This window comes from Rhamphochromis longiceps, linkage group LG6 (assembly GCF_057381845.1).
Source record: "Rhamphochromis longiceps isolate RC_006_pf linkage group LG6, R_longiceps_female_GT1.1, whole genome shotgun sequence".
In the NCBI taxonomy this organism is placed as follows: domain Eukaryota; kingdom Metazoa; phylum Chordata; class Actinopteri; order Cichliformes; family Cichlidae; genus Rhamphochromis; species Rhamphochromis longiceps.
The window spans coordinates 41,406,033-41,417,043 of NC_140562.1; the positions used below are offsets into that span (position 1 = coordinate 41,406,033).

The following is an 11,011-nucleotide window of genomic DNA, read 5'->3' on the forward strand; positions in this document are numbered from 1 at the left end:
ACATTTTCATACATACAGTATGAAACATGTCCTGACACAGAGACACACCTAAACACTAGCAGCAGTGCAGTTACTTCTTTTTGTGGTCTGGTCAGGAATTTATTATAAGCCCCTTAAAACCCTGTTCGTATGCATCACTTGCCTCCTCTCCTCTGCTTTCGTCCTTGCAGGCAAAGAAACAGAACAGACAATAGCACATGCATTGATCACCAAGGACGTATTTCTATCACTCTCCCTCCCTCGGCCTCTCCCTCGGTCTGTCTCTGTAATTTCTCTTTCATGGCTGTTTTTCCTGCGGTCTCCCGAGACCTTCTTAGTCGACGAGAGAAAACATAAACTGAACATTAAAACGCCCCGCAGCCCTTTAAACACTTGTCATTTGTCCTTTGTACAAATCATGGCGAGAGTTGCTATAGAGACTGCGCTTTTTATCTATCTTGTTGTGTTATTACTAATTCTTTTTTTTTTATATTAACTTTGCTGGTGAGAAAGAGAGAAAGAGGATGAGAAAAACAGACAGTGAGAGAGAAAACCAGTCGAATATGAGTATGGGGGAATGATCAAAAATGAGACGTTTAAAAATCCAGTTTGCCACAGGGTGAAAGATGAGAGATGAGTGAAGGACATGTACTGTGGATCTTTGTGGACAGATTGGCTAATAAAAAGCTTTTTTCCCCGTCAGATGGAAGACGTGATGTTTAGTTCACAGTTTAATGTATGTACACTCAACAAAAATATAAACGCAACACCTTTGTTACTGCTCCCATTCCCCATGGGATGGACGTAGAGACCTAAAATTCATTCCAGATACACAATATAACCATCCCTCCCAAACAGTGGTCACAAATCAGTCCAAATGTGTGGTAGTGGGCACATCTGCTATATTGAGATAATCCATCCCACCTCACAGGTGTGCCACATCAGGATGCTGATCTGACATCATGAGTAGTGCACAGGTGTACCTCAGACTGCCCACACAAAAGGCCACCCTGGAATGTGCAGCTTTTTGCGCTATTGGGGGTCTGGGGACCCAGAACCGGTCAGTATCTGGTGTGACCACCATTTGCCTCATGCAGTGCAACACATCGTCGCATGGAGTCTATCAGATTGTCAATTGTGGCCTGTGGAATGTTGGTCCACTCCACTTCAATGGCTGTGCGAGGTTGTTGGATATTCGTGGGAACTGGTACACGCTGTCGTATACGCCGGTCAAGCACATCCCGAACATGCTCAATGGGTGACATGTCCGGTGAGTATGCTGGCCATGCAAGAACTGGGACATTCTCAGCTGCCATCTGCCCTGAACAATGTGAACCATGATTCATCCGTGAAGCGCACACCTCTCCAACGTGCCAGACGCCATCGAATGTGAGCATTTGCCCACACAAGTCTGTTACGGCGACGAGCTGGAGTCAGGTCAAGACCCCGATGAGGACGACGGGCATGCAGTTGAGCGTCCCTGAGACGGTTTCTGACAGTTTGTGCAGAAATTGTTTGGTTGTGCAAACCAATTGTTCCAGCAGCTGTCTGGGTGGCTGGTCTCAGACGATCTTGGAGGTGAACCTGCTGGATGTGGAGGTCCTGGGCTGGTGTGGTTACACGAGGTCTGCGGTTGTGAGGTCGGTTGGATGTGCTGCCATATTCTCTGAAACGCCTGTGGAGACGGCTTATGGTTGAGAAATGAACATTCAATGCACGGGCGACAGATCTGGTTGACATTCCTGCTGTCAGCATGCCAATTGCACGCTCCCTCATTGCTTGTGGCATCTGTGGCATTTTGCTGTGAGACAAAACTGCACATTCCAGGGTGGCCTTTTGTTGTGGGCAGTCTGAGGTACACCTGTGCACTACTCATGATGTCAGATCAGCATCCTGATGTGGCACACCTGTGAGGTGGGATGGATTATCTCAATATGGCAGATGTGCCCACTACCACACATTTGGACTGATTTGTGACCACTGTTTGGGAGGGATGGTTATATTGTGTATCTGGAATGAATTTTAGGTCTCTACGTCCATCCCATGGGGAATGGGAGCAAAAACAAAAGTGTTGCGTTTATATTTTTGTTCAGTGTATTTTTCCGTAATGAGGCTCTGATTCTCACAGTGGTTTTACCATGTGTGTCTGCCTAAACTGCGTGTTTCTCCCATTGTTTTAGCGTACGTAGTGTGTATGACTGCCTGTAAGACTGCGTGTTCATTAGATTCCTGGTACCTGCACCCAGCCATGGGCGTTTAATTCAGCAAGCAGGCAGGGGCATTATCACACACTACCATCACTAATCCCCATGGAATGAAACACCGACACTTTGATGTCTGCCAAAGAACACCGCTGTAGTATTTGGAGGCGAGACCCTGCATCACGTACAAACCGCAATTAGCAATCTATAGCTGGACTAGAGCCAGGCAGAGTGGTGGAGGTGCAAAGAGGGCGGGAGAGAAGAAAGAAACAGCAGAAAGACACTGATGATAAAGAGCCAGAAGCAGGATGGTAAAGCATAAAAGGATGTATACTATGCATTTGTGTGAATATGTGTGTGTGTGTGTGTGTATACTGTCAATGTACATATACGGGGGTTGAAGTTGCTCGCAGACATATCATCAGTCTTTGCCAATGTGGAAGTGCTTCTTCAGTGATCAATGCAGGACACACACTGACACATACACGGCACTGATTGATACACATGCATGCGCTGTAACAACAGTGTTTCTGTCTCAGTAACAACCTGCCTGGAGCTTAAAGAACACAGGACAGTAAAGGAAGTCCTGGACAACAGAAATAAAGGCAAGTGGCTGCTGGGTAGAACACAAAACCCTGGACTTTTTGTACTTGACGAGGACGCCGAATGAAAAATTCAGGCCCTCCAATGCCGACAGGCTCTGAGAAAAGTCCTTCAAACACACGCGCACACATGCGTACACAAAACACAATTCCTCATGACACCTACACACATTCTGGTGAGAGAATGATATCGGTGCGTGCCAGTGTGAATGCGTGTGTGTTTGCGTGCATATGTGTTTGTGAATGCGTCACACACTGGAGCACGCAGGCTATAATACATACACCTCATGTAAGAGGATAAAACACCAAAAAAAAAAACCCAAAGACTTTCATCAAAGCAAGTGAGAGAGGATGTCAGAGATTTTTTCAAAAGATGAAAGAGAGGGATATTCTCTCATTTCGGCTCATCTCTCCCTCTCTCTCCCTCTCTCTCTCTTTCAAAATCCTTGAAGTATCATCCATGTTTCTATGACGAAGAGAGAGCGAGGAAGAGAGAGAAAGGGGGGTAAAAGTTATTTACGTCCCACGCTGTGTTATGTGGCCTGTCACTTCTCATTTTCTCCCAGGGCTGTCCAACTGGAAGACTTCAGTCAACTCTCTCCAAGCCTGTATTTGCTGAGGTAATTACAAAGTGACAGCTTCAAATCCTCTACCACACACACACACACACACACCCAAATATGGGTAAATATGGGAATATGGCTCTGTGGCCTCTCAGATTCTGTTGTTATTATTTGACTCACTTGGGTATAACACGAGATGAGCATCTCTTATTTCATTCCTTCAGCAGCTCTTGCATGAGTGACCCTTAAGTATTCCAAACTGCACTCAACACAATCCCTGGCCGATGATTAATATTCCTCAAAGTTTATAATAAATGAAGAAAATTGATGTATGTAGTCAGCAAAATGTAAAGCCTTTCTGTCGACTATCTGCATTCCCCATAAAACACGTGGGCTGCAACACGCACATGCATGAAAACACTTCCACCTCCTGTATCCACTTAGAGGTGATTGTAAGAACATCTTTGATCTTTTTTTTCCCTCCTTTCTTCTTCAAGGAGATGTATTGCCTGTACACATAATCCATGACAGACATAATGTGATTTGGTAGTATCTCTAAATGGCAGGGAAAACCAGCTGACAGAAATTAATAAGTTACTGCGGCTGTAAAGGAATCAGAGTAGGAGGGGTTGGGAGGAGATGGTGGAGGTGGTGGGATAACCTGGCAGCAAAACACACAGATCATCAAATTATCTTTTGAGGCATATTGTCATGGTGAAACTCATACACACACGGAGCTCAACCTGCCCTATCTGCAGCGGCACACAACGCCGGTCTGTCGTCTCCAGTTTGTATCATTACCACAAAACACGACCCTGATAGAAGTCATTGGCTTGATCCTGTGAAGACCTGAAGACCTATGAGGACTTCTGTGTCTTGTTTCTGTCATTACGACCCCGATCTCCAGAAGGAGTCATCAACTTAAGTGCATCATGAGGGCACATGAGTGGACACTAAGCTGCTCACAGGTTCTCGTGAACTGCAGTTTGCATGTATGCATTGCTATTTTCACTCTGGCACTTTTTATTATCTTGTGTAAAATGTAGTTTTTGAGGACATTTCTAATGTTAGATTAGTTTATATGCTCAGTTCTATCACTGAGTAAAGTAAGAGTGTTTGACTTGTTTGACTGTTTTGCAAAGTTACAAAACTCATCACATGTTATACTCACACAAGTTCTCACCCAATCTGGGAATATTTGTTGCTGGACAGGAAGATACCATTCAACAAACACGTTGTTCAAAGCATACTGACTGCCAAAAATTCACAACTTTTAAAACCTAGATTAGTATATAACGCACCTACACATTCTGAGATTTCAGCAATCCAAAATCTGCAAACAAAAGTTGCAAGATGGATCTAATAAACATGTTTGAGACATCAACTTTAATGCGAGCCTGTAAGATGACAACGCTAGGCTGCGATGCACCTCAGCAGATACTCCAATATATACTTCATATGACATATGATAACAAGGATGTTTCTCTATAGACTTTCTTCTTTGCTGGAATTGCAGACAGTTTTTTGCATGTTTTCCGTCCATCAAGTAATTTTAGTTTTCCTCTTTTTTTTTTATCGTCTCATTGTTTCATGCTCTACTTATTGTTGAGTCGAAGATTTAGGTTGGAGGAGTCATGTTATTATTTTTATTATTATCCTAAATTACTGATAGTTTCCCAATCTCTGGTTGCAAGTGGCCAACTTTAAACCTAAGAAGTGGTCTGCTGGATTGGTTAGTGTCGTCTCACAGCCAAAGGTTCTCTTTTTGAACCTCTTGGTTACCGGGGACATTTCTGTGTGCGGTCTGAATGTTCTCCCTGTGCTTTATTAGTGATTTTAATTTGACTGTAGATGTTGAAATAAGAGTAACTGGTTGTCTGTTCCTGTTTGAGACTTTTACATTCCCAAACTTCTCTGATTTGACTCGTGAGGGCTGTGTGATTTGGTTACATGTGATTGATAGTGCTGGCAACATTAGCAAACAGGCCACAACTGTCATCAGATGTTTACTCAAATTTCACTCTGTCCTGACTGATGCACTGAATGATATCACATCATCCTTTGCAAATGAGCTAAGCCAAGTTCAACACGAGAAAAGTCACAAATACAGAAATCACTTAATAACCAAAACTGTTCCAAATTAAGAAGAAGATCAAGAGGTCTCAAGAGAAAAGGGTTTTTCTGGGCCACCAAGGTTCCAGCTTCATCTATTTCATGAGGATGAGTAAATACATTTACTGCTCCATATTTGGTTTGACAGCCCATTAAATCTGGAAGGGCTTCACCTAAAAAAATCCTTACTGAATCTGAATCCAGACCAGAGAAGCACACCTAAACCTACCTGACAGATGGTCTGAGACTGGCTCATCACAAACTGTGCTAGTCACACTGTAAATTATACTCCCACTGAAGAAATCTTATTTCAGAATATGTGTCAAAAACATCTTTAGGGATAAACATAGAATAACTAAAAAGTCTGACTTGATGCAAACTCTAGCTGTGGATTAGACAGAAGATGCTGTTTAAGGCTATTGCAGACTATCTAGATCGTCAAACTCCCATTAGCCATGCCTCTGTGGTCCTACCCATTGTTCCTCTATTCTCTAAATCAACATTGCACCTCGATACGTGTGATGAACAGCTGCACATAGATGAGGAAAGCATTACGTCAGTGCAAGTTTGAACGCAGTGCAGTCTGATCTAAGTGCTGGTGGCGGCAGTTGAACTGTGTAAAGCACGTGTGCACATATTTGCATGCATGCATACTTACATACTTGTACAAGTATATCAGCCAATACGAGTGGTGCACAAAGCCCCCCCGTACAAGTCAGAGCAGCTCGATTACATTCTGATATGTACATTGACGTACAAATAAATACACTATCTTGATTCATCTTGCCATAAGAAATTTAAAAGGCAAAAACAAGAAGAAAACGACGCCGGACCGATGCTGAGAAGTCAATGTGAGCATCGGTGAAGGGAAAGGATTTTCAAGGTGGCTGTGTCGTTTATGTCCAGTGGGGACGGCTAGGACAGATGTGGCTTTATTTACTGCTGTTAGTTTGGATATAAGTGTGCGTGCATGTGTGTGTGTAAAAGAAAGAGGGCATGAAGAAGACAGACAGAAAGAGAGAGTGCGAGGGAGGGAGGTATGTCAAGCTCGCCAAACTACTCAGCAAGACTGATTTATTTGGCAACTGTTGGACGGTGGTCTGACTACAAGAGGCCACCTACTCCAGTGTCTGACCTGTGACCTGCTTCAACTTCTGAAACGAACTCAGCTGTCCTTGCTAAATCTACAGCTGGACAGGAGGGATGAATTCTTGTTGGGGAGAACACACATACATAAATACACCCATAAAACACACACACGCACAAGAGTACGAGCATGTGTCCTACCACCCTTATTCTTCCCTGTATACAAAGAAAAGAGAAAAAAAGTCTTTTAAATCGTTGCAGTTTAGTTGCGCTCATCAGTGCGGACTGATTCAGATTGATTGTAGCGTGTTAACAATCTGTCTGCGTTAACTTTATTAGATAGCAACAATTTGTCGACCTTCTCCAGCCTGTCTGAGAATGACCGCCATCGCTCCGAGTCAGACCACGACGAAGACGGGTCGCCTCCCACTAGGCAAAAAGAGACAGACAGATAGAATATCCATTGTTGCCAGTAAAAGCCACACACAGTAAAAGGCGGGAGTAGTTTGTATCTGAAGAGTAAGGCTTGTGTAAAAGTGCTTTAAGACTTCTACTTCTGACCTTTGTAAACAATTTCCTGATGCATTTATAGTCTCAGTCACTCATTTTGGTTCATAGTAAATAAATTGTTCAGCCTTTTCAGTGTCAAAAGAAGGATAATGCGCATTGGCTAAAGTCATGGTGGCTATGTACAGATTTTATACTGTGTATGGCAAAATGCAGGTTGGTTACTTTAGAAATCCCTCAATCAGCTAACGTGATCCCTGATGCTACCTCATGTATTAACCCTGTAAAGCCTAAACTATGAAATAACAGTCAGAAAATTCTACTGGAGTGTTTATGAAACTTCTGACAATTAAAAAAAACACAATTTGTTTATCTTAAACACACAAAGACATACAAGAGGGTTAAGATTAATGTTAAGGAAATCCTATTGACAAGTATGACACAGTTGGTGCTACAGGGTCAGTCTGGTCTCACAGTACAGCACAGTGTTGAACAACTGAGACGCCAGACAATACATACAACAGTACAATATAACAAAGCTAGCACTACCTGCAGTTCACTCTGCTGCAGGTACCATTAATAAAAGTTTTTTTTTGATGCTATGCAGAAATTCTTTGTTTACTTTTCTTTGTTTGGTAAATTAGATTGTAATTTGCCTGCATTGACATTGTAACGTGTTTACGCACTGCCTGTTATTCACCATCTCTTATTCTCGCCTTTTGCTATACAGATGGTTCTGGGCTGTGACCTTGGACACGCACACACCCTAACACACACTCGTGTATCCATCTGCTTGCACTTAGATTGGCTTAACCCTCATTCTCTCTCTCCCTCGCTCTCTCATTCTCTGTAGTTCTCATCTTTTCCTCCCTTTGTCATCCCTATTGTTGTTTCCATTCCTTTGAAACTTAAAAATATCCCAGCCCGATTGTGTTCTGTACATTGGGTTACCATGGTGATTGCCATGCAGAACAAGCAAAAGGAGTTTGTGTTTGTGTATGCATGTGTTATGTGTGTTCGTGTGCCAGTAGCAGTGCTATCAGCCAAGCACAGAGTCCAAAGCTATTTTCTAAGGAAGCAAAAATAAAAGGAGAAACACCCACCATCCCCTCTCTTTGGTTTTCCTTACCCCCTTTTCCTTCTTCTCATCTCTCTCAGTCTCCATCTTATTTTCTGTCCCTTCTCCCTGCCCTTCATCCTTATCTTTCTCGCCTGGCCCGTTCCCCTTTCTCTTGCCGTTCCATCTTTAACCCCACGTCTCTCTGCACCAGCCTTCAGATGCCCGCCATTGCACTACCGCACCCCATGGCAACAACCAAGAGAGGGAGCGAGGAGGAGAAAGCAGAGACAGATTGACAGGAGACTGCTCAGAAGGTCTTTTGGGAGTTGTACTGTACATGGTGATAGGGACTTAATGGCAAACCTCATCTGGCTGACACATTGCAGCCCTCTGACGACAGCAGCATCACAACATCAAGGTTTCAGCTTACACCCAGCTTACACCCAGCTAAAACCAGCGGCCTGTGAAACCAGCGCACACCACACCATAGTTTGCAACTGACTTTAATGAGGGAACCCACTCTGTGCTCGTCTCTGTCTCCTATTTTACGTTTTCATGGCGTCTCTCCTTGAAATATGAGCATCTAACTGTGACTTTATGCACATGTATATACATACTCGGTGAAGAGTGTGTCATCAAATTCAGTTGATATTATACTGCCATATGACATTCCATCGTGTTTTGTGTACATGTAATCACGCACATATGTTGTTCTCTCTGTGTGTTTGAGTATGTTTAGAGTTCATTCCCACTGATCAAGGGAGCAATAGGTTCCTTTAATCTAAGGGTGGTCCCCATGTGCATTCTCCACCCTGGGTTGATCAAGGGCAGAGCAGAGGGAGGAGCAGCAGAAAGAGCCTGGTGGGTCTGTTCGACTGACTGAGTCAGCGTGTTAAAAAGTGGATTTCAGCAACCTATTACACATAGCCAGGGATTACCAAAACCACAGCATGATATTGATTGATAAATTTCTTCCTAGTTTCAGTCTGTTAGGTGATAATGTACATCCCAAGGGAGTTATCAGATAACAAAGTGCTGAAACAGATTCAAGAAGAGAGGCAAAACAGAAGGCCTGATGCTTCTGCCCTATGGTGAAATAAGTAGAGAGACTTCTGGCTTGCGTATTAACAAATACTTTTAGTTTATTAAAGGCTGTGTTTTTGTCGTTTTAGTGATGTACTGTGTGAATTATAACTACGTGGCAAGAGTGAAAGATTCAACTCAGTTCAATTCAGTTTTATTCGTATAGCTACAAATCACAACAATGTGCTTTATACTGTAAGGTAAAGACCCTGGAGCCAAGACCGAAGCGAAAAAAGTAGCTCATTGATTAGCCACCTGTGGTTGGCTCCATAAGCGAGTCAACCCCCAGAGACTCTCATGTTAAAATGTCTGCCTCACTGGCATGAATACACATATTTACAATCTGACACAAAAGCCAGAAAATGACTATAAGCACGTTTTAGTTTGTATGACCAGTTTCTTCATTTTTATAACTATACAGAGCTAAGTCTGTCAAGGTTCTCAGTCATCCAGGTCATCGCAGTCTAAGGAGCTCCACCTTTGACCTTAAAACTGAAGAAGCTTCTCGGATGAAAGGTGAAATGTCTTCAACTTACCGAAGTCCAGCTGCTTTTCTTTCCAAGCTCCTTAGACTATACAGAGCTAAATTTTTACAGGTTTAAATTGTAATAAGATGACTACCTATTTCAATCACAGGGAGGTGTGTGTGTACCTCTTTTTGCCCAGTTCCATGCTAGTGATTGCCAGCAAAATCTTGCCACCTCTTGCCAACTGATTGCGGAATACACATTTCCCCCCAGCGATCAGGATGGTCAACACTGTGAAAAGACGTATGCTGCAATAAACCACAAATATTCTTTAAATCTGACTGACTGGTGTGTCTTGTTGACTGGATACCATTCATCAGGTTCAATTCAATTTAGTTCAATCTTATACCAATAATACAGAGAAAATCCCAACAATCAAACAGTCAGACGACCTCCTAGGACCACCTGGCAACACTGAGAAGGAAAGACTCAGGAAGAAACCTGGCCCCTCCCTGAGCCTGGTTCTGTTGTTTAAAACTGCTAAAACTCTACAGCACTGTTAGATGATGTGATGCTAAGATAATTACTAGTATTCAAGAGAAATGAAAAGAACAGAATTACCCCAGCTTCATCTTTCACATTACCCAGTTAATCCAAAATTATTAATCATGGCATAAAAAAAAGCCAGAAAAGAAAAAGAAGGACACTGTGGTTAATATGTAAAAAGAGAGGGATAGTGTAGCTCTGTGTTATCAGTCCTATCTTGGCAGTCACATTTAAGAAAGTGGATGGTGTCTGGATTCTGCTAAGCTTCTTCCAGGAAGTCCCGTGTTTCCTTGCTTAGTAATTACCTCTCATGGAGACTGACCAGGGTGAGAAATAAATCTCATCGTGTGTGGACTGGATAATAGGAGATCTATAGGGATAATGGCTTAGCAGGTGGTAGACACACACACACACACACACACACACACACACACACACACACACACACACACACACACACACACACACACACACACACACACAGACTGAAACTGTTTCTCAGTGAAACTGGTAACAAGCAGAGAAATACAGAGTTGAGACAGGCGCTTACTACTCAGCTCAGTGATGCAGATTCCTGCAGCCAAATAAAGTCTCCACCTTGCATATGTGTACACATGAAATGCATCCTTATTTTCTAAAGCTTGTAGCCCTTTGCAGCCTGATCACTTCTGATAAGGCTGTTCCATATCAACCTCCACCTTCTCAAAGAAACTTGTTTTAATGAAAGTACTTTCCTGAGTTTGGCCGATTTACTGGATTTTCCTTTTGCTCTCATCTCACTCTCTCTCTCTCTTGAGCTGGAGCA

At 42.9% G+C, this 11,011-nt stretch overlaps 1 long non-coding RNA gene across 1 annotated transcript; it reads left to right on the forward strand.

Moving 5' to 3' along the window:
* Positions 1 to 1,135: 1,135 nt before the first annotated feature.
* Positions 1,136 to 9,996, forward strand: LOC146668757 (uncharacterized). The gene is made up of 2 exons (XR_014912178.1): positions 1,136 to 3,402; positions 8,322 to 9,996. It is a non-coding gene; the product is annotated as an uncharacterized LOC146668757 (long non-coding RNA).
* The last annotated feature ends 1,015 nt before the right edge of the window (positions 9,997 to 11,011 follow it).